This window comes from Vicugna pacos, unplaced genomic scaffold (assembly GCF_048564905.1).
Source record: "Vicugna pacos unplaced genomic scaffold, VicPac4 scaffold_19, whole genome shotgun sequence".
Lineage (NCBI taxonomy): Eukaryota > Metazoa > Chordata > Mammalia > Artiodactyla > Camelidae > Vicugna > Vicugna pacos.
This window is the reverse complement of record NW_027328740.1, coordinates 74,887,989-74,912,563: the sequence shown is the minus strand read 5'-3', so window position 1 is coordinate 74,912,563 and position 24,575 is coordinate 74,887,989. Positions and strand designations below refer to the sequence as shown.

Below are 24,575 nucleotides of genomic sequence, written 5' to 3'. Positions count from 1 at the left end.
GTCACAAAAGAAGCCTCAAAAATTTTAAGAAGATAGAAATTATCTCAAGCATCTTTACTGACCACAATGCCATTGAAACTAGAAAACAACTTCAGAGAAACAAAGCATAAAAAAAAGGAAAGCATAGAGATTAAACAACATGGTATTAAAAAAAATGGGTCAATGATGAAATCAAAGTTGAAATTAAGGAATACCTTGAGACAAATGAAAATGAAAACAACCACAAAAAACTTATGGGACAAAGCAAAAGCAGTGCTAAGAGGAAAGTTTAGAGTGATACAGGCCTTCCTCAAAAAAGAAGAACAATATCATAAAAAAAATCTAACCCACCAGTTAAAAGAACTAGAAACTGAAGAGTAAAAACACCCAAAAGTCAGCAGAAGGAAGGAAATAATTAAGATCTGGGAGGAAATAAATAAAATAGAGATTAAAAGTAATAGAGAAAATAATCAATCAAACCAAAAGCAATTTTTTGAAAGAGTAAATAAAATCGAGAACCTCTGGCCAAACTCACAAAGAAGAAAAAAGAGAGAGCACAAATTTGCAAAATAAGAAAGGAAAATGGAGAAATTACAACAAATAACATAGAAATATAGAATATCATATGAGAATATCATGAAAAACTACATAAAAAAAGGGGTAACCTAGAGGAGATGGACAAGTTTCTGGAAACATACAGTCCACTAAAACTGAATCAAGAAGAAACTGACCACTTGAACAAACCGATCACTAGGAATGAAATCGAATTAACAATAAAAAAAGAATCCCTACAAATAAAATCCAGAACTGGACAGCTTCACCAGGGAATTCTGCCACACATACAAAGAAGTACTCCTACCAGTCCTTCTCAAACTCTTCCAGAAGACTGAAAAGAAGGAATATTCCCAAACTCATTCTATGAAGCCACAATCACCCTGATACCAAAACCAGGCAAAGACACCACCAATAAAGGGAATTACAGACCAATATCACTGATGAACACAGATGCAAAAAAGTCCTTACCAAAATACTAGCAAATAGAATTCCACAGCACATAAAAAAGATTATACAACATGCTCAAATGGGGTTCATCTCAGGGACACAAAGGTGGTTTAACATATACAAATCAATCAATGTAATACTTCACATCAACAAGAGAAAGGACTAAAACCACATGATCATCTCAATAGATGCATAAAAGCTTTTGATAAAATTCAACACCCATTTATGATAAAAATTCTCACCAAAGTGGGTATTGAGGGAACATAACTCAACATCATGAAAGCTATATATGACAAACCTACAGCCAGCATAGCACTAAATGGTGAAAACCTCAAAAGCTTCTCACTAAATTCTGGGACAAGACAAGGATGCCACTATCACCACTCCTATTCAACATAAGCTTGGAAGTCCTGACCATAGCAATCAGGCAAGTAAGAGAAGTAAAAGGGGTCTAAATTGGAAAAGAAGAGGTAAAAGTGTCACTACATGCAGATGACACGACACTATATATAGAAAACCCTAAAAGGTCCACACCAAAACTACTAGAGCTGATCGAAGAATTTAGCAAGGTAGCAGGTTACAAGATTAATGTTCAAAAATCAGTTGCATTTCTTTACACTAATGATGAATCAACAGAAAAAGGAAGTAAAGAAATAAAACACTTTAAAATAGCACCCAAAGTAATAAAATTTCTAGGAATAAATCTAACCACAGAGGTGAGAGAATTATACACAGAAAACTATAAACCATTGGTGAAGGTAATTGAAGAAGACTTTAAAAAATGGAAAGGTATCCCATGCTCTTGGATTGCAAGAATCAATATTGTTAAAATGGTCACACTGCCCAGGGCAATATACAGATTTAATGCAATCCCTGTAAAATTACTCAAGACATATTTCATAGAACTAGAACAAATCACAATAAAATTTATATGGAACCATCAAAGACATAGAAATTCCAGGGTATTACTGAAGAAAAAAAAGAAAGAGCCTGGAGGAATAACTCTCCCAGACTTCAGACAATACTATAGAGTTACAGTCATCAAGACAGCATGGTATTGGTACAAAAACATACATATAGACCAATGGAACAGAATAGAGAGCCCAGAAATGAACCCACAAACTTTTGGTCAACTAATCTTCGACAAAGGAGGGAAGAATATACAATGGAATAAAGACAGTCTCTTCAGCAAGATAAACATAAGACAAGATACAATAAACCTCCTAGAAGAAAATACAGGCAAAATATCTGACATACATCTCAGAAATGTTCCCTTAGGGCAGTCTACCCAAGCAATAGAAATAAAAGCAAGAATAAACAAATGGGACCTAAAGAAACTTACAAGCTTCTGCACAGCAAAGGACACCATATGTAAAAAAAAGACAACCTACAGAATGGGAGAAAATTTTTGCAAATGAAACTGACAAAGGCTTGATCTCCAGAATATATAAGCAGCTCAAATGACTTAATAAGAAACAACCAAATAACCTAAACCAAAAATGGGCAGAAGACCTAAACAAGCAATTCACCAAGGAAGACATACAAATGATCAATGGGCACATGAAAAAATGCTCAATGTCACTAATTATCAGAGAAATGCAAATCAAAACTACAATGAGGTATCACCTCAAACCAGTCATAATGGCCATCATTCAAAAATCCACAAATGACAAATGCTAGAGAGGCTGTGGAGAAAGGGGAACCTCCTACACTTCTGGTGGGAATGCAGTTTGGTGCAGCCACTGTGGAAAAGAGTATTGAGTTCCCTCAAATGTCTAGGAATAGACTTGCCATATGACCTATGAATCCTGCTCCTGGGCATGTATCCTGAAGGAACCCTACTTCAGGATGACACCTGCATCCCAATGTTCATAGCAGCACTATTTACAGTAGCCAAGACATGGATATAGCCTAAATGTCCATCAGCGGATGACTGGCTAAAGAAGTGTTATATTTATACAATGGAATACTACTCAGCCATATAAACTGACAATATAGGGCCATTTGCAGCAACATGGATGCTCCTGGAGAATGTCATTCTAAGTTAAGTAAGCACGGTAAGAAGGAATAAAGACAAGTTACCCACAGGTACAGTTATTTTGATTAAAATATCCACACAGAAAGCAAGTCACCCTCACGACTGCTGCCATGAGGAGCATCTGAGTGTAATAGCCCAGCCAAGCAAAGTAGATTCCGAACTTCTCTCCTTAGAATTTCCTGCAGAAAGACAGAAGGAAGTTTCAGAAGACACAAATAATCACTCTGTAGCTTCATCCTCATGTTAATTTATTTTTTCTTTTTTGGGGGGCATAATTAGGTTTATTTATTTGTTTTTAAATGGAGGCATTGGGGATTGAACCCAGGACCTCATGCATGCTAGACATGCACTCTACCACTGAGCTATACCCTCCCTCCATCATATTAATTTCTGATTCTAAATCAAGGGGGCTTTAATTTTAAACCTCCGACTCAACTCACTCTTAAAACATATCCGTTTTCATAGCAGCCCCCAAATTCTACCATGAAATAAGAAGTGTTTTATGTATCATAGAAGTACAGATCACTGGCTCACCTGCTGAAGAGAGATAAATGAGAACAGAGCAAAGGAGGGGATGAGGCCAACTCGAGAGCAGATGCAGGGGATCATCACCACTCACTGGACAGTCTGGCACATTCAACAAATCCCCCCAAAAATCATTCTTAACAGGCTTGACACAAGTGGACATCAACAAGTGGCTCAGTCATCTGCTCCTGCCTTATCTCGGGAATGTCCCTGGAGCAAATACATCGTAAACCACAGATAATAAGGAAATGGCTGATAATGATAACAACTGGGAGTGCAATGTCTGTCTGACAAAATATTTATAAAACTCATTGACATTGAGGGAATGGGAGAGGGCAGGAGGGATGTGGCTGAGGAAGACATTGCCCTGTATTCTTTGTATCTAGCACGTCTGTTGTTCCTAGGTTTTAAAACCTTTTCTCAGTTAATCTGGAGTAGATGGAACAGGCCAGGGAGGCAAGATTAGAAGAAAGGAGGCAGGGCATGAAGTGGTGCCAGGCTGATCCTAAAAGGGAGACCGACACAGACAGGCAGACACAGAGGGTTTAGGGATGAGGTGGAACAATGAGACGGCAGCTCAGGTGTGTCTTGCTGTTGCTGATCCTTCCCTCAACTGGCTCACTGATGATTCGGCAGTGCTGGGTAAAACCTGTGGATTTCCTCAGCTCTGAGTTCTCTCTGAGGCTTCCGGCTCAGTCTGGAGCTAAGATGAGTTCCGTGGGCTTAGCCTAAGGGGGACTCAGCTCTGAGAATAGCCTGGAATCCTGGAAAACTTCACGCAGGAATCCCTTGGGCTGGACCAGTGCTCATAGAGCTGCTGTGAGACCAGCTCCATCGTCAGAGACATGGGCGTGGACCATTCCATGGGGAAAAGGGCTGAGACTGATGCCAAATCAGATAGGAGCGACAAAGTGTGTTCATTCTTATGTGACTGGGCTTTGTGGCCTGCCTCACTGGTGGCAGGCTTAGGATGGTGTCTGGCAGAGAAAACCCTGGCAATGGGTTTGAGATGTCTTGGACTTTCTTGTTAAGCTTTTTGTAATACATTCTTATCAACTATCCATCCTGAAAATGCCAAATTCAAAACTGAAAGAATGTTAGAAGTTGCCTGCTCTAACTGCCCAATGGTAAACACACCCTGCTACAGTTAGAGAGCTGGTCAGGCAGCCTCTGCCTGGATATTTACAGTGACGGGGAGTTCATTACTTCCAAAGGTTACAAGTCGGCAGGAAGGTCAGACAGAATTTTTGAACCTTAAACAGATGTCTGCCTCCTAGTCCTTGCTGAAATGCAAGGAATAATGAGGATCCCTTCAAATGTAGTTTTGCTGATTGTTATCTCTCTCTGCAAAAGCACCCCAATTCTTAACATAAATTTTTCAAAATTCAGCTTTGATTTCTTTTTATCAAACTAATGCCATACATTCAATAAAGAGTCAAACAGTTCTCGAACACCGATTGTAAAAAGGAGCAGTTCCCAACAACTGCCCCATTTCCTGGCCAGAAACAACCACGTTCAGCTCCTACTGCTGACTCTTGGAATACTTACTCCCTTTCTCTGACTAATATCCTTGTAACACAGCCTAATAACTTTTTCAGCTTTATGTATCACCTATTTAACTTTCTATTTTGGAAAATGAGGGTTCAGATCTCTTTCAAACCCCATCTCATCTACATACCCAAACCTTCTTTCTTCCAACCTTTTAATACAGTTACATTATAATTTTCATCAGCTCAGTATCCTTGATTTACATTATTATTACTCTGTACAGACTATTCAAAGCTGTAGCAATTTGTGCTAGTCTTACCTTTTCTTCCCTACTTTGTTTTCCTGGAGTTAATAATTGTCTTGGTAGTTCATAGCTTAGATTTCTGTGCACTTAACAATTCAACCTCAGACCTTCTCTTAACGAACAACTTTCACAATACTTTCCAATACATTGTCTACAAATTTCATCTCCTTGAATAAATCTCTTCAGATCTCCTTCCACATGGATTAACGACATGCTAGTCTTGTCACAGAGCTCAAGGGGCCACTAGTGGGAAGTAACAAGGGAATACATGGACCAGGAGCAGGGAAAAGATCAACATAATTGCCTTAGCAATACATACTTAAAATAGTGGGAAAATTGTTTTCTTTACAAACACAAACACACACACAAACCCCAAAAGCCCATAAAGAATGATTAAAAAGCGGTCAAACCCATTGCCCTGCCTTCAAATTCTGTATAACACAAAGCAAAAATAACAGAAGGAAGATATCAAATAAATATGAATCTCAACTGGGATTGGGTACACTCAGTGGCAGAGTGTGTGCTCAGCATGCATAAGGTCCTAGATTCAATCTTCAGTACCTCCATTAGAAAAAAAAATTAAAAAGAAAAAAAATTATCAATTTTAAATATTTACATATTAACAAATATCCTCCTTTAAAACTGTGTTCTAAAGGATAACCCGTGTTAAGGAGAAAGTGCCTCTTCGTGACTGATCCTGCTGATAATTGAGGGAGGAAATTAGAGTATGACCACATGAAATAAAATTCCTTATGAAATAATGATCCCGGGTGACAATCATTTTTGGCTGCTGTCATCACAAAAAAGAGAGTCAACTGTAATATTATGTACCTTATGACAGGAGTACAAAACTTCACATAAAAAATATTTTTGCACAAAGTTGAACCTCAATCAGACCAAGCTTTTAGGGGAGGATTAAATCACTTAGCTAAAGCCAATACATAGGATGGAGAAACAAGTCTAACACCATAGGGGATAATGAAATCAGCCAAACAGGAAATAGAGAAACCCCTCAGCAATTTCAAGGAAAATGAGAAACAGGAAAATTATAGATTAGAACACACTTGAGAGATATGCTAGCTGCAATGTCTGAATCTTGTCTGGATCTTGATTTCAACCCCAAAACTACTTAAAAGTGTATTTTTGTGACAAGCAGGGAATTATTTTGTAACCCTAAAAAAAAGAATATTCCAATTTTATTTGAAAGAGACCTTGTCATTTCACTAATGAAAGGTTAAGCTATGTAGGATTGTCTTCAAAATGACCCCATTGTGGGGGAGGGGAGGAGATGGAGATGAAAGATGCAACAACAGTGACTCTGAGTTTATAATTCTGGAGCTGGGTGACTGATACAGGCAGGCTGGCTGTACTGTTCTCTCTATTTCTGTACATGTTTGAATCTTTCCATAAAATGTGAAACAACAAATAGACTTCAGTGTTTTAAAACCCTCACTTTGAAGATTAAGAGGTTTGCCCAAGTAGATGGGCAACTGCATGGGGCACTGAGAAAAGAAAGAACAGACACCTGGCTCCAGACCGACCTGGGGCTACCTTGACCCTCCTCTTCTCCTAACCATCCACAGCCAGCCCATAACTGCATCCTGTCAGCCCCACTCCCCAAACGCATTCCTCATTGGCTCCCACCATCTCTCATCTGGCCCAATCCAAGAGCTTCCTACCTGGCCTCCCTGCTTCCTGAGTCCCTGCTATACATTCTCCACATTATCTTTGCAAAATGTGAATGAGAGAAAATTACTTTAGTGCTTAAGCTATCATGACTGCTTCTCACTGCGCTTAGAGTCTACACTCCTTTCCGTGCTCCTGATGCCCTTCTAAACCTCGCGTCTCATCACTCTCACCAGCGCTGGCTCCAGTATCTCCTCAAACCTGCTGAGCACATTTGTGCCTCAGGGCCAATAGACAAGCTGCCTCTATTCCATGGGTGACTTTTCCCAGATCTTCAAATTCCAGCCTCCTTTTCACCATCTCAGCTCACATGTAACCTACTCAAAGATAACTTTCTTAACTCACTTCCCCCCAAGACTCCCATCTCAACACTGTGTTATTTCTTCATTTCAATCTGACATTGTTTCCTTATTTGCCCGATTATTTTTGTTTTCTCGGTTGTCCTTGGCCTGTATCCCCCCAGCAGCCTTGCCCAAACAGCATAAGCTCCCGGGGAGCAGCCAGCGCTGGTGCTCTGAGAAGACACATGCTGAGCACGACATTACAATCACGTGGTGTAGTGAAACGGTGTCGAACAGCAGATACAGAAAAGCAGTGAGAATTTCTCTCTTATTTTATAATTTAAATGAAATATAACATTTACTCCTATTTAATGAAGAATTTGGTAGGTCTTTTTTCCCAGTTCCTAGGCAGCAACCGCTAAAGCTTCCAAATTTCCCAAGATAGGAGTGTCTATGCTATTCATGGTGGAACCTTGGATGGCTTGTGTTCATGAGATGACTCAGGATGGGGACTGGCCAGCCAGAGACACCAACCATGTGGTTAGAGGAGTGGGGCTTTAAGCTTTGTGACAAGTGAGTGGCCACCAGGAGAGGAAGGGGCTCAAAGTTTAGGGCTAAGGAAAGGTTTGACTTACAGTTAGGGTTTGGGTTAGCCATGTCGGTAGTGACCCAATAAATCATGGCTTTGTAATAAAGCCTGCAGTAAAAACTTGGGGCAACGAAGTTCAGAGCTCCTGTGAGCTTCCTGGTTGTTAACACTCTTGGAGGACTGTCACACTCAGATGCCATGAGGACAACCCTGAGCCCTTCCCACTGGAGTGCTCTCCACAACAGCTCACCTGATGAGACCTAAGGGCTGCTGCTTGTCTGTGCTTCGAGGAGGAGCCCATTCCCTGTACAGAAGGCCCTGATCGCTGGGGCAGCTGAAGTCCTCTGATGGAGGTTGAAGTGGCACTGGGAATCAGAAGCAAACAGATGAGTGTCACTGTCACAAAATGTTCACATGTTCTGTTGATAAAATCTGGTGCTAATACTTCATGGTCATTTGTAAATAAGGGGCCCTCACTTGCCAGGAGGGATGGAGGTACCATATAATTTTTCATAATTCTCACCCAGGATTAATATTAACCCCTTGAGGGTCATTTGCAAACGTGGGTGGAAAGGAACGCTTAGATGTCACAGTCCTGGGACCACCTTGCAGATGCTTAATGTCCTACAACCGGGCCAGTCTTCCACAGCAAAAATCTAGGCCACCCAAGTGCCCAAACTGCTGCAGTGGAGGGACACCTGATGGTCCAGCCCCCTCTTTGGGCACCCAGAGGAACCTGGACTCTGGCAGGTTAGGGGCAGGGTCAATTCTAAAACCCAGGCATTTTTGTCCCCACAATTCAGTAGTTATTTGGTGACAGCAAATGGAATATAAACAACAAAGTAACTTGACATGATGTCATATATTTAGCTTACTCAAGAAACAAAGTTTAAATCCAGTCATTCTCCTTCCCACCTGACCTACTTTCCTTTCTCTTGTACTAGCACCAGATTATTACCCACCCAGCCTTAACATGGGTCCTGACTCCACTTACCTCCCTCCCAAACACCACATGAGATGATTCCTCAACCTGGATGTGGGACCAGCAATTACAAGAAGCTTTAGTGGAAAAGAACTGGTTATGCACAGATGCCAACTAAACACTGTAGAATCCTGGTGTCCCACATTAGTAATCATGACAGCTGTTTGCAAGTGTCCCCAAAGTTCATTTAAGACTCTCACTGCTAATTTTGCTGGGACATAAATATGAAACATGTGGACTGCTGGGCTGGACTGCTAAGCTGGGTCTCTAATCCAGGAAGCTCAGTGTCTGCTCCCTGCACCCAGCTCCCTGTTCTGTTCATGCATGTGCATCAAGAAGCTGTTTAATGTCCATTTTAATATCTTAAACAGTGCATTTCAATATTGTCTTCATCCACAAATACGTGTACCACACAGTAGTAATGATCAATCTTAGTATTTGCTTTCTTTGGTCTTAGAGAGTCAGATAAACAGATAGCAAAGATAACAAAGTCATAGAGGGCTATAATATAGTATTTCCTTTATTTCAATGACAAGATTTATTTAAAGAGCTTAGATATAACATCCTTGCATTTATGGCATCATTAAGCATCTGAAGCTGTTACATTATAAAAACTTCATTTCTAGCGAGATGTTATCAGTTAGAGAAGCGCTCGTAAATTTGAGGGGTTGCTGTCATCTCAGACAGAGTCCCTAAAAAATGTCAGCAATCTGCAGTATTGCCATCATGACAAGAACCCAGACAGATGAAATTTGGAAAGCCCTGTGGCTTTCTAGTGCACAGACATAAAATGTTATTTCAGAGGGAAAAGCCTGAATTACAGAAAGTGATAAATGAAATGGTCTAACATGCATTTCTCTTTCAAAGAACTAATACGTCTTTTGTCGATAATAACATCTGTCAGTAATTATGAAAAGAGCTGACAGATGCATAGTACTTAATATAAGCCAGGGCTGTTGTATCACTGACACAGATTCATTAATCCCCATAGCATCTCTACGAGGTTGGTACTACAATTATCCCCATTTTATTGGTGAGGAACTTGATAGACACAGAGGGTAAATGACATTTACAAGGTCGACAGCGAGAAACCAACACAGGTGTTCCAGCTTGAGTCTACGCTCTTGGCCACTTCTCTTTTTTTTTTTTTTTGGTGGTGGGGAGATAATAAGGTAATTCTGGTGGGGGAGGGGAGGTAATTAGTGTTATATGTCTATTTTAGAGGACGTGATGGGGGCTGAACCCAGGACCTTATGCTTGCTAAGCATGCGCCCCATCACTTGAGCTGTGCCCTCCCCTCTAGAGTCTATGCTCTTAGCTTCTAATCCTCACTGTCCCACATGGTAACTGTGGGGGAAGTACAGTTCGTTCATTCATTCGCTCGTTAAACTCAGCCTTCCCAGTGCCTGAGATTCAGCAGTGAACAAGACAACATGCTTCCTGCCTTAAATGAGCTTGTCGCCTCCTGATATATTATCTTCATTTTACCCAGGAAGAAACAAGGTCAAGAAGATTAGCCTTTTCCTGTTAACACCGGAGGATACATGAGGTGCTTTATTTCAATTCTGCCATTTGACTTACACCATGGGGAGGGAAAGCTGCCTTGCAAATCCTGGAGCTCACAAACCTGTTAATCCTGAATTTTTTTTAACACTGTCCCTTACTTGATACTTGATCTGAGAAAGGATGAAGTAAACCTAAAAATGTTCTAAGAGAGCTTGTGGTTTATACAAGGTAACTAACCAGCCACTGTTTACTATCCTAACAGGAATCTGTAGGCATATTTCTTTTCTTTCTCTTTTTTCCTTTTTATGGGCAGCTTTTAAAAACCAAATCAAACCAACCAAACCAAATCACTGATAATTCAACAGCAGGTTCTAAATCACCCCCAAGACAGCAGCTAAACTCGGTTTAGACTTACAATGCGGTTTCTGGTGGTTGGATTGGAGAATGTATCTCTATGCTGAATATAAAAGTCATTCACGGAGCTCTTCTCAAATAGGGCAAAGAAAAGCTCTTGTTCCGGTTGTTGATACTTTCATCCACTTGGAGGACTTTCATAAAACATCTCAAGTTATCAAAGGCTGAGGACCGGGTTTTCAGATCATTGGGCTTCAGAGGCAATATTATGTGCAGTATCTCAGCGTATGTACAGAACACCTCCCACAGGGGGTGTACTTTTGCAAATACAAGCTTGTCATCCAAAACCTACATTGGGAGAATGGAAACACAAACCGGGAAAGTATTTTCACATTTTTAGTACACAGATTTTTCTTACGTTGCTGGTAGTTAAAGCACTTGTGTAAACACACACATATGTCACACTGGTAAAAGTGAAGATATAATAAAAATAGATTTGCAATCCATCATACATTTTTGCCTTAAAGATAATTTCTTTGTTGAAATTACTGAAAAGTTATTTAAAATCCTTACAGTTCCTTCATAAAATAACCAATGTTTTAGATGAAGAAAAGCAAACTTGTTAATTTTTAGTCCAAATTAGTAACTAAAAATAGAAACACCAAAATATTCTTTGCAGTGGTATTGTAATGACAATTTTTTAAATTTCTGAAACCTAGGACTATTTACATATCTGTTCAATATAGTGTTAAACAGCCATTAAAAGGGATTTAAAAGATTTATATTTATTGATATGGAATATATAATAAAAGGAGAAAGTAAAAAAATGTGAAATGATAATTTTCCTTTTTGGAAGGGAAAAATATCTTCATTTGAACAAAAAAAGTTTAGAAGGATTTTATGATTCTTTATGTATAATTAAGGTACAGATGATTTTTAACTCCATTGTTCTTTCATTTTCAATTTTGGGGGGAAACTTTTTATAATAAAAAAATCTTTAAAAATGTTCTTGCATAAATACATTAATAGATATATTTATGACTATATTCTCTGGCTATTAAAAAAGATCTCCTAACTGTAGATCTGAAACATACATTCCATAATGCAGATTCTGAGTGACTCGCCTCCCAGCCCACAGCGAAGGCACGGCTAGTGTGACATGTTTCAAATACCATTCCAAGGAACATGCAGGCTCCCAGCCAATGGCTGCAAGGGGACTGACACTGATCTGGTTGCTCCCAGCTGCAGACCATCACAGATGAGGTTAGATCCACAGGCTCATGTTTTCTCTGTCAAAAGAAATCAGAAAATGTTAGGCTTTTACTTTCACCAGGGAACAAGAAGTTGTTTTTTTATGCAAAAAAATAACAACAAACCAATTTGAACCTGATGAAAAGACATTTACTCAAAACAGCACAGTAGCAATGAAAGTGTTCTGGCAGACAGGGACTTGTTGGATTCCTGTGAGTGCTGGACTCCTCACATGGAATTTCCTTGGCACTCCAGAAGGCCTGTGGTTGTCCTCATGGGTTTGTGGCCATAAGTGGTGCACAAAAGTCTCTGGCTTTGCCACAATTTCAAAGCCTTTTTGGCTTATGAAAGGTTTTGTCCTCAAATGGAGTTTTCTTGAGTCCAGTCACTGATGTCATTTACCAGAGTTACAGTCCAGATCTGATATTCTAGACTCTTAATATCTTGCAGACATTCAAATGGTTCAGGTTTGGATGTGTATTCACCTCTGCAGGCCTGGACCAAGTCCGATAAAGACACCCGGACAAGTTCAGCAAAATAAAAAGAAATTTTCCTCTCTGCAAGACTGAAATGTCTGTGAAGCTATAAAAACATCTGCACCTACAAAAATAGGGAACCAACTCATCAATAACATATCTATCCATAATGCATGGACATTCAAAATAAATACTGTATTTACTCCTATTAAATTCTATCTGGTTTTTGCCAAACTGTGTCCTAAACTGAAAGGAAGGTAGGTAAATGTAGAGAATTTTTTACCTTTTAAGGAAAAAGGAACCCTCCTACTCGATTGGTGGGAATGTAAATTGGTGCAGCCTCTATGGAGGACAGAAGAGAGGTTCCATAAAAAAATGAAAATAGACTTCCGTGTGATCCAGCAATCCCATTCATGGGTATATGTTTGGAGAAAAATTTAATTCAAAAAGACACATGCACCCCAATGTTCACAGCAGCACTATTTAAAATAGCCAAGACACTGAAACAACCCAAATGTTCACTGACAGATGACTGGATAAAGAAGTTGTGGTATATTATATATATATATATATATATATATGTATATATACATGTATACATATATATACACACACATATATACATACCATGAACACACACACAAATGGAATACTGTTCAGCCATTAAAAAATAAAATAATGCCATTTTCAATAACATGGATGGACCTACAGGGTATTATGCTAAGTGAAATAAGTCAGAGAAAGAAAAACAAATATTCTATGTATTAACTTATATGTATATCTAAAAAATAAAACAAATTAATGACTATAATAAAACAGAAATAGACTCACAGGTACACAGAACAGACTGGTGGTTACCAATGGGGAGAAGGAGAAGAGGGGAGGCAGGAAGGGGTTAGGGGATTGAGAGGTAAAAAGTACTACGTATAAAATGGATAGGTTACAGGGCTGTATCATACAGCACAGGGAAATATAGCCATTATTTTATGGTGACTTTAAATGGAATATAATCTATAAAAATGTTGAGCCTCTGTTTTGTACACCTGAAACTAATATGATGCAAATCAACTACTCAATTACAAAATTTTTAATCAAAGTTTTCTTTTCATATTATTTGCAATAAGTTAGAAGCCAGCACTGTCAACAGAAACATAGTGCAAGTCACAATTTTCCAGTAATCCCATTTAGAAAATAAAAAGGAACAAGTGAAATTAATTCCAGTAATAATTACATTTATCCCAAAATATCCAATATACTATCATTTCAAAAGTGTGATTGACACTTTTAAAACTTATTAATAATATTTTACATTATTTTTGTTGTACAAAGTCTTGAAAATCTATTATGTATTTTCCACTTATAGAACATCTCAATTCACAATAGCCACATGTGGCTGGTGGCTACCATACTACACAGACCAGATTACACCATTCACACTTCTGATAAATTAACTGCTCTTACTTATTTAAAAAACTTGCAGAAAAGGGTTTAGATATTCCCTCTATCAAACAAAGCAACCTTGACAGGTGGGGATTATTTTCATTATAAAGTGAAAAATAAAGGTAAGAGAGCCATGCTTACATGTATGTTAAGGTAACAATACCTTCTTAATTCATTCAGGACTTTACAATCTTTCTTCATATGCCAAGGATTCACTGTCACTGCGCAATGTTTTTCACTACTATCATCTTTGTGATTGAGAGGCTTCTGATGACCCTGCTTTGTGCTTCTGTACATAAAGTAACAAAACAGAGAAAAAGACCTTATTAAAGATAATTTAGGGGGGAGGGTATAGCTCAAGTGAAAGATCATGTTCTTAGCATGCACAAGGGCCTGGGTTCAATCTCCAGTAATTCTTCTAAAAATAAAATAAATAAATAAAAACCTAATTACCACCCCCAGCAAAAAATTAATTTATTACTTTAATTAAAAGTTTAAAAAAGATAATTTAGTGCAGGCTTATCAGGCTACAAGAGCTACAATGAATGCCCCCACCCATTAATTTAGAAGAAGTCTCACAGTATTTCTCAACATAAAGGCTAAAATATAATTGAGAACACTTCCTGATGGTCAGCATCATTTTAACAAAAATGTAGATAATTACGTCCCTGTTGTCAAATTTCTGTCAGAGTTGGGCATGGAACATTTAGTTAGTAAAAGTGATTTTGCAGCTCTCTTTGAAAGAAATGCTGAGAAATGATCTTTTCTGTTGGAAATTAGCCTGCTTTTAAATTCTTCAGTAGGCATAAGTGTTTACAAACCAGGCAGGAACTGGATTATATTTTACATATACTTTAGAAACTGATTTGAATTTTGCCCTCTACCTGCAAGGCTATTTCTTAGGTAATAACATAAGCCCATTTCTTAGGTAATAACATAAGCAGGCCACTATACTAAATTTTGTTTCCCTGTTTGCTTAATCCTCACAACAACTCTGTAAGCTGCTATTATTACCCCCATATAACAGATAAAGAGCTTGAGGCAGAAAATAATTTGGGTAACTTGGTAAATGGTGGAGCTGGGTAAGACTGCAGCCAGTCTGACACTCAGGTCCATTCTTCTCACCAATGTCTGATACTGCTACCTACATTCAGCAATGACCGCTAATTTCATATTTAAGTGTGTCATTTCTAAAAGTGCAAAGCTATATTAGTACTGCTGTGTAAATTATCCGTTTGAGATGTGATTGCCAAAAAAAAAAAAGAAATAAAATCAGGGTGCCACTGAGGGGGGGCAAACTGCATATGGACGGACACAAGGGGACTTTGTGAGGACAAAGTTGCACAAATCTAGAAATAGCTAAAATGGCTGACTTGTACAATTATAATGTGTGAATTTCATGGCCTGTAAATTACACCTTAATACAGATATTAAATTAAGAAACTGGGATACAAAATTAAGACTAAAACACATATATAAATCACACAAAGAACAACAGGCAAATATCATTATTTACTGCACCATTGTCCTTGATGCAGCTTCCTATCCTCACCCATTCCTGAAAGGATGATTCATTTTTAAAATAGTCTTTTAATTTATTCAGCAAATAATTTTTGATTGCCTACTATGTACCCAGGACTAGTCTAGGCAGTTGGAATAGATAAATAAACAATACAAAAGTCCTGTCCTCACGGAGCTTTGTTGGAGTCTAGCTGGGATGGGGGTGGAGATGACAATTCACACAACAGAGCAGCAGAGGAGGTGGCATGTTAGGAAAGAGGAACCATGGAAAAATCAAAAAAGGGCAAGGTAAAGAGAGTTTAGGGTATGGGATGAGGGTGATGTTGTATTAAATACCAGAGCAGGCCACACTGAGGACTGAGGTTAGAACTAAGACTTGGAGGTGAGAAGTCCCAGGTGGACGGAATAACCATCACCGAGCCCAGCGTGCACTTCGCATGTTCCAGAATGGGGGCACGGCTGGAGCTGCAGAGAAGGGTCAGTGCAGATCCTGTATGGCCTTGGAGGACGTTGTAAGGACTGTGGCTTTTACCCAGAGTGAAATGGGGAGGCACTGCAGAAGGACGACACAATCTAACTTAGGTTTTCGAGGCTCACTTGACTGCCAGGTGAGAATAGTCGAAACGGGTCAGACATGAAAGGAGGGAAGCCTCTGAGAAGGGCTGTGCAGGAGGAGAGGACAGTGGCTCAGGGTAGGGAAGCAGCAGTGGAGGCAGGAACCATGGTGAGAAGTGGCTGGGTTCTGGATATGTTTTAAAGGCAGTGTTAAACCAGATCTATTGACAGAATTCATGTGGTATGTCAGTGAAAGTCAGAATAACTCCAAGTTTTTTGACCCAAGCAGCTGGATGGATTAAGTTTCCACTAACTGAATGGGGGAGGTTGCAGGAAGAACCAGTTTGGGGTGTAGGAGAACAAAGAGCTCAGTTTTTACACATGTTGCTTTTAAGATATCAGAGTTTCAAGTGAAGATGTCAAATCAGCAGAAGATTGTAAGAGTCCAGAGTTGGAGAGAAAAATTCTAGCAGGAGACAGAAATGTGGGAATCATGGGTCACACAGGTGGCACAGGAAGACATGAAACCCAGGTACTCAAACATTAAGATAACCTGGCATTAACCATAGAAGTTGTCCTTGAGGGCCTGCCTACTAGGTGTGGATATCAGTCCTATTTCCTGACCACTCGAGTTTTAAAAAGCAACTTACAAATTAATTCGTGCAAGACACTGCCTCCAGTGTGTGGGTCCAGAGCTGGAGTGGGAGAATTGGATGGTGCACACTACTCCCTACAGTAGAATGTGTGTGTGTGTGTGTGTGTGTACACATGTGTGTGTGCGCAGGGGGATGAGATACACCTGGCTTAAGAAAAAGAGCTAGTAAGTCTAGAAGCTGAAAGATGAAAGAACATCCAGATATGGTAGAGGGAACAGGGGAAACACTGTGTACTGTAAGACATATCCCCATAATGCCATTTCCCACCATCCTTTCATCAGGAACACAGTTGGAAAGGGGGGAATTATGTAGATACGTGTGATGTACACAAACTTTCTGAGTATGTAACACAGAATATCTACATATGTAGCAAGTTAGTGATATTTATATATGCTTCAAGTTTAAAAACAAGTTCACAACAGAGGGAAAATAAAATACTGAGGAGTGGTAGAAGTATCATAGAAGGCCTTTCAATGCTCAGAATGGAAGCAAAAGCAGCTTCACCCAACAAAGAACGTCAATAAGGGTCAAGAATGTTTATATTTGCTTAAGAAATTGAGAGTTACAACTTCCTGCTTTAAAGAATTAACATAAGACAGATACCACACTATAAGCAACGTCTATACTGGAGCTTTCTTAAAGCTATTTTAGTTCCTGCTTGTTCTGATGTACTCCAGACACTCTGCAAAGAAAACCTTCTATTCAAAGGCTTAAAGGAATAAAATAAGAAATAACACTGCATTCTTTTCAGTGGTCTCTGTACTGAAAGTCACTTGCAAATGCAGCACCCTGCCACACGTCTACATTTTTAACAATAAAGTCCTTTGCGCAATTTTTCAATTGCTATGTGACTTTGGGTCAGTCTCTCACTAAGAAGCAGAATGGAGTACCAGAAAATGACACATCAGGTCTAAAACTACAGATGTGGGAGATGAACCTACACCAGGAAACAGCTAAGTGGGAGGGTAAGGTTTACCTTTTAAGTTACCGTAAGTGCAGTTACACCTGCTCCCTGCTTCCCCTGTGAAGTGAAGAGCTAGTCTTTTCCAGAAAAGCTCTCATTCTGAGAACTGTCTTCTTTAAAATATTCGGAGATTCTCTTTTAAGGTTCTTGCACTTTTAAGCCTTTCCCCAACTCTACATCCTATAACAAGTGTAAAAATTATCCTATAGCCTATTGTTACAGAACATACTCTACAAAAGCTGAGGTTTCCCAGGGTTTGGATCCCAGAACTCTGCTACCAGATAATCCTAAAGCTTTCCTTCCATAACAGACTCTTCCGCCAATTCCCAGCTGTGGGCAAATTCGGCTTCTCAGATCAGGTAACTTTCTAACTCTGCCTACGAACACTCTGCTGCCAGTAAAGGAACTCTCAGACAGAAAGCACACAATGCCCCTAGTGAGGGTTGCCTCCTTCAATCAATCAAGATGCCATCACCAAGCAAATATTTAAACCTACTGCAAAACCTCTAAAGACATCTTACAAACAATATAGTTTGTATAGATGCATACTATTTGCTCTGGAATAGTGATTTCCAATGGAAGGAACAAAGGACCACATGACCCAAGCAATTTTTTAAAACTGCACATAACCATCCCTCTTCACGTGAGGATTCAGGCAAGACGGTCTTACAGGCCTAGGTGTAACAGAATGACAGCACCTCTAGGAGTAGGTTGAAAAGCAGCGAGGTAGACTTCTAGTGAGAGGGGGTGATGTAATAGGCCCCATCGCCCACTTACCTACCAGCACAGGACAGTCATCTCAGATCGAGAACAAACACTTTGGGAAACAGAGGTTGTTTATATTTTTATGGTATTCTGGTGGAAATAATGCCCTGAGTCATGTGAAGTTGTGGCTGCAAAATTGAACAGGGGACTGGACACTTTCACATTCAGGACAAAAATAGCCCCTGGATAGCCACCATATCTGCTCTCCCCTTTGCCTGTTCACCCCAAAAGCTGCAGGACTCTCCTGCTTGCAATGACACCCACCACTTCTCACAAATTCTTGCCAAGTTCACATCAGCAGCTGGTGGTGTCAAAGTCACCATTTGTACTGCTATGAAGTCCCTCCATTTCTTTATATCCCTTCTATTTTCTCTGTTGTCTTCCTAGCTACACTTGCATTCACAAGATAGTTACCGCACTAACATTGCCTCTGTAATCAGTCCAGGATATAGGAAGTAGAGATTCAACTGTAACCAGTCCCAGAATACTTGTCATGCCACACTAGTGTCCCAAAAAATACTCTGGCATCCCTCATCTCACTCAAAGGACCACTGCATTACTTAGAGGTTGTAAAATTAGAGGGCTTTCTCTACTGGGAAAAACTGTGGCTTGTGGTAGAGTTGTGATTTCAGTTTTTGCAACTACTTACAGGCAAAAAGACATGGCCCGCAAATTGTCTTCAAGCGTTTGGTATTTAAACTTTCATTAGATACAGAGCCGGTGGACTAACCGTAATCTATGAACATATGGTCATATTATCAAATAATGTTCATGTCTACCTTACAGACATGTAAGAACTTGGATTACACCTGCAAGCCTCTAGGACTTTAGAATTAGATGTGAAGCATCCTGTGAGATAAAAAACCTCCTATCCAGTCACAGAACACAATTATAGACAACATGACACTAATGTCACTGAATACATTAGTATAGTCCATGTATGGTTAAGTTACATCTCCAATTTCTCAGAGCTGGAAAGGAGATGTCTAGAAAAGCTGGAAAAGCCCAATTACCAAAACAGCTCAAAAGTTAATGCAGACTCCTGCACCTCCCAGAGCAGAGGGCGGAGGGGGCATTGCCCAACACTCTGTCCTCCCCCAGGATGTGGCATGTGGGGAAGCAGGCAGGAATGGGTGGCTGGGACTCGGAGGTGGATAGGTGATGAAAGCAAGAGTGGAACTGCTCTGGTCCTAGAAAAACAGAGCTGTAAAAAGCTCGGCTTCAGTTCAACCAACTCCCTCTCCCACTTTCCCTCCCACCTACGTGACAAACAGAGCACAGCCAGGCACTTTCTGCCCATGACGGTGACTACTAGTAGGAAAGGGACCAGGATAAAAGCATGCCCTATAAAAGATCAGTCTGATTTTAAGGCTATGTTATAAACAATGAACAGCACTGTCAGAGTGGGACACTTGTGTGGCGCTCAAGTAGGGAGGAGGAGGTTGAGGATCCATTTCCAGCACTTCCATGTCTTTTATCACTCCTATTTCTGACCTTTCCTTTGCCACTTTTTGAAGCACTGCCATCACTGGCAGGTAAAGGGGCAGCAATGTGACTTGGCCGTTTGGCTGATGGGGCTACATTTCCCAGCAGTGGAATGAAAAGGCACTGGAAGAGGATCAGCTGGAAGATGTGAACTGCGGTCCTGGCCTGTGCCAAACACTAACCAGGTGACCCTGGGTTAGGCTCTTAGTCTCTCTGGGCTTCCGGCTGTTTACTTATAAAAGAAGGTTTTGTCATTGCACAAATATATCCAATATGAAATGTAACATGAAAGTCAAACATAATGACATCTCACCTGCTTGCCTCAGGGAACTGTACAAGCACTGAACACTATGTGAATGTAAACACAGTCTTAAGAAAACTATTGAGGTAAAGCACTAAACTGAACATGGAGATAAAGTTTTATGGATTTTCTTGGCTTTCTTTTTTAATTGCAACACTGAATTAATAGTTATTAGCTATAATCCACACCACCACCACTGCGAATAAATAAAGAAGGTAAGCACTGCCTGGATGCCTGTTATTGCCCGATGCTAAGCAGGGTGAGGGGTATAAAGGAGGCTGAACAAGTGAGTCTTCTCCAGTTACCAGCTAAGTGAGGAGACACATTGGAAACCACCCAGGAATGGTACCAAGTCAGTACTCAAATCCAAGATTACAGACTACTGATCATAAACAGTACAGGAATACAAAGAGGAGCTAGAAGTATTTGGAATAACTAGGGAAGACTCTATGAAGGGGATGGGGCTCCAACTAGTTCTCAGGGCAATTCTAAGCTGTTTTAACTGAGGACTGGATAGGAAAAGGCTGGTGACTCCTGGTTTTTAATAAGGCACAGGTTACCCTAGGAGGCTGTTACATAATGATTGGAACAAATAAGGTAAGTCCAAAATGATGAAGGGTCGAGACTCCCTGGCTGAGATCTGGTTGTGTTAAGTCTTTGACTTGACTGTAGATGTGGGAGCACCAAAACTGTAGGTTGACTGAAAGGGGGGGAGAGAATATCCAAGAATTCAGCAGAAGGAAAAATTCATGTATCAGGGATGAAAGCTCTTCATCAGAGTTTCAGCAATCAGAATAGACACTTGAAACCAAAAACATACAGTTCAAGAAGCTGACAAAATGTGGAGGGTGGTGAGAGAAAGATAAATCAAAGACCACTCCAAGCCTTTGTGTATTCAAGACCGAAAGAATGATTATCCCACTGAATAAGTGGAGACGCTGCAAGAAAAAAGATTATGAAATCAGCTTTAGACATGTTGAATCTGACGTATGAGCTAAGAGTAGGTTTTCTCTAAGAAGCTCAAAATTCAAAACTGAAGCACAGATGTTGAGTACAGGCTTAAGATGCAGATGGACAAGACATGATAAATCTCCTAAAAAAACATAGGCAAAACATTATCTGACATAAATCTTAGCAACATTCTCCTAGGGTAATCTACCCAGGCAATGGAAATAAGAGAAAAAATAAACAAAAGGTACATAATTAAACTCATAAATTTCTTCACAGCAAAGACAACCATAAGTAAAACAAAAGGAAACAACAACCTACGAATGGGAGAAAATATTTGCAAATGATACGACTAACAGAGGCTTAATTTTCAGAATATATATAACAGCTCATACAACTTAATAACAAAAAAACAAACAACTCAATCTTAAAATAGGCAGAAGACCTAAACAAGCATTTCTCCAATGAAGACACAAATGGCCAATAGGCACATGAAAGAATGCTCGATATCACTAATAAACTGAGAAATTCAAATCAAAACTATAATTAAGTATCAGCTCCCATCATTCAGAATGGCCATCGCTCAAAAGTTCATGAATGATAAATGCTAGAGAGGCTGTAGAGTGAAGGGTACCCTCTTACACTGCTGGTGGGAATCTAGTTTGGTGTAGTCATTATGGAAAGCATGGAAATCCCTGAAAAAACTAAAAGTAGACTTACCCTATGACCCAGCAATCCCACATCTGGGTATATAACTGGAAAGAACTCCAATGTGAAAAGATACCTGCACACCAGTATTCACAGCACCACTGTATACAAGAGCCGAGACATGGAGGAAAGCTAAATGTAGCAACAGATGACTGGATAAAGAAGTTGTGGCATATTTATACACTGGAATACTACTCTACCATGAATAGGACAAAATAAAACCATTTGCAGCAACATGGATGGAGCTAGAGATCGTCATTCTAAGTGAAAGCAGCCAGAAACAGAAAAATACCAAATGATACCACTCATATGTGCAATGTAAAAAAAGAGAGAAAAAGACACTGTGAACTCATCTACAGAACAGAAACAGACTTGCAGACTTAGTAAACAATCAAGGTTACCAGGGAAAGGGGATAGGAAGGGATAAATTTGGGAGTTCGAGATTTACAAATGTCAGCCACTATATATAAAAAGAGATTTTAAATTAAGTTTCTTCTATATAGCACAGAAACCTATGTTCATTATCTAGCAATAACCTATAATGAAAAAGCTGATACAGCCACCAACTGAGGAAGCAGGAGAAGAAAGGAGAGTTAGTTATGCTGGGCTAGAGCCCACTTCTAAAATCCTTGTCAGCCACTGAGGCTGCCCCGAGTACACTGAGCTTTCCTCCCAGGGACAGGCTGACATGACATGCGTCCTGCAAACCTGGGGCAGCAGAGGCCGTCCCCAGGTCTGGCCCTAGGGGAGATGGGAGCAAGTCCACCTGCTCCCCTTGGGGCAGCACCCCTCCCTGCAGCCCCCGCCACCTGACTGCACCACGCCTGCATCTCAGGAAACCACTGACTTGAAAACAACTGATCCACGAACCTGGGGCAGTGGCAGGGAGATGGGCAGCGACCTGGCAAGCTGGTAGACTTGCCCCCATCTCCCCCATGGCCTGTCCAGGGCTCGGCCTCTGCTGCTCCAGGCACGGTCCGCAGGTCAGCCTGCTCTCGGGAGGAGGGCACGGTGTGGTTGAAGGCAGTGGCGGGTTATGGGGTCTGCCCATGGGAGCCCTTGGATTTGCTTCAAACTCCCCAGCGCATGGCCTGAGCTTGGCCTCTGCTGTCTCAGGTTCGTGGAACTCAGGTTACAGGTCAGCCTGCTCCTGGAAGGCGGGTGCTGTGCTGTCAGGGAAAGGCGGCAGCTGCGATGGCGGGATTGGGGCTGCCCTGTGAGAGCGCGGGGGTTGCAACAATTTCCCGCTGCTGCTGCAGCCATCCCAGCACACTCATCGCACCGAGCCCATCTCCCAGGAGCAGAATGACCTGTAACCTGAGTCCCACTAACCTGGGTCTTTAGAGGCCGCCCCCAAGGTCAGGCCGCAGGTAAGATGGGAGCAAATCCATGGGCTCTCATGGGGCAGTCCCCATTCCATCCGAGGCCCCGCGACCGCACCGCACCCACCTGCAAGGAGCAGGCCATCGTCTGAGGGCCAGTCGGAGATGCTCTGGAACCGTCCGGTGCCCTCCCAACTCCCGGGGCTGTACCTGCTCTCCTAAACCCGTGCATAAGCGGCGGCAAAAACACGGTGTTCAGGAACTACTAATACCGGGGTTACCACGAACCACAGCGGTGGCTGGGACCCGCCTCAGGGTCCTAACGGGACGCGCGGCCGGGACCTCACCTCCGCACCCCTCCCTGGGCGCCTCCTCAGCTGCACAGCCCAGGCGTCCCCCGCCGGCTCCCCGAGCAGCGCGCCCCCACCAGCGCCCTCTTAACTGTCCGGCAGCGGCAGCCGAGCCGCGGGCAAGCGGCGGCCCAGGCCCCAGGCCGTGTTCCTCTTCCAGGAGCTGGTCCAGGAGCAACCGGCTGCCGCCAGCTTCCACGCGTTCTGGGTGGGTTCCGGCGTCCGCGCGTCTGTCCGTCTGCGCGTGTGCGCCCCTCCTCCTCCCGCCCGCAGCGCAAACTGCTCGGGTGGGTCTCCTGCTTTACCGGCCCTGGCCGCTGGGGCCGGGAGGAGCCAGGTGGGGCCCCTCCTGCTTGTCCCGCCGGGTCTCCATCCCCAGAGCCTTCACCCAGCCACCGACTGGGTCCTGGCATTGAACTAGAACCACGACTGCCCTAGGCCAGGCCTCACCCACCCAGCCCCACTTTCCCTGCTCAACTTCCCCTCCCTGTTACTACCCTCCCACCACTGGCCAGGCCCAGTCTCCCACCAGACCTTGAAGACAGGGCTCCTTCTCCTCACACCATGGTCCCTGCCCTGACACTCCATCCTGCTAGGTCCTAACCTATGGCCCCTACACCCACAAGCTTACCCCTCATGCCTCAGCACAGGACACCCAACATCCTGAAATTATCCCCCTCACCTCTCAGCCAGGTCATTTCCACTCTGATCGGGCCCCACACCTCTCAACCTGTACCCCCACACCATGGGATCCCCTTAAATCTGAGTGCACCCCTACCCTGAGCTCACTCACTCACCCTTCACCCTGTGGTTGGGGTGGGGAAATCCGTGCTCCAGTAATGATGACTACTGCCACCAGTGGGGGATCGAGCCTAGTGTGCACCTTCAGAGTTAATGTCTGAGGCTACAGGGTGAGGCAGGCTGGGATGAAGGTGGTTCCAATTCCTGCCTTGGCACCCTGATCCCCGCAGCCTGTGCCTGAACTGACCTGATGGGTCAGGTTGATCCCAGACTGCCAGCCACTGGCCTTGGGCTTTCGGTGGTTGATGGTCCTGATGGTGATCTGGACTCCTAGGGCGGAGGCACTGGGCACGCGGAC

At 41.8% G+C, this 24,575-nt stretch overlaps 1 long non-coding RNA gene across 1 annotated transcript; it reads right to left on the bottom strand.

The window, feature by feature from the left end:
* Window positions 1-10,806: 10,806 nt before the first annotated feature.
* LOC140693560 (uncharacterized) lies at window positions 10,807-23,694 on the bottom strand. The gene is made up of 5 exons (XR_012069330.1): window positions 23,474-23,694; window positions 14,065-14,190; window positions 12,745-12,803; window positions 11,829-12,023; window positions 10,807-11,082 (listed from the first exon to the last, which is right to left on the bottom strand). It is a non-coding gene; the product is annotated as an uncharacterized lncRNA (long non-coding RNA).
* Window positions 23,695-24,575: the final 881 nt, after the last annotated feature.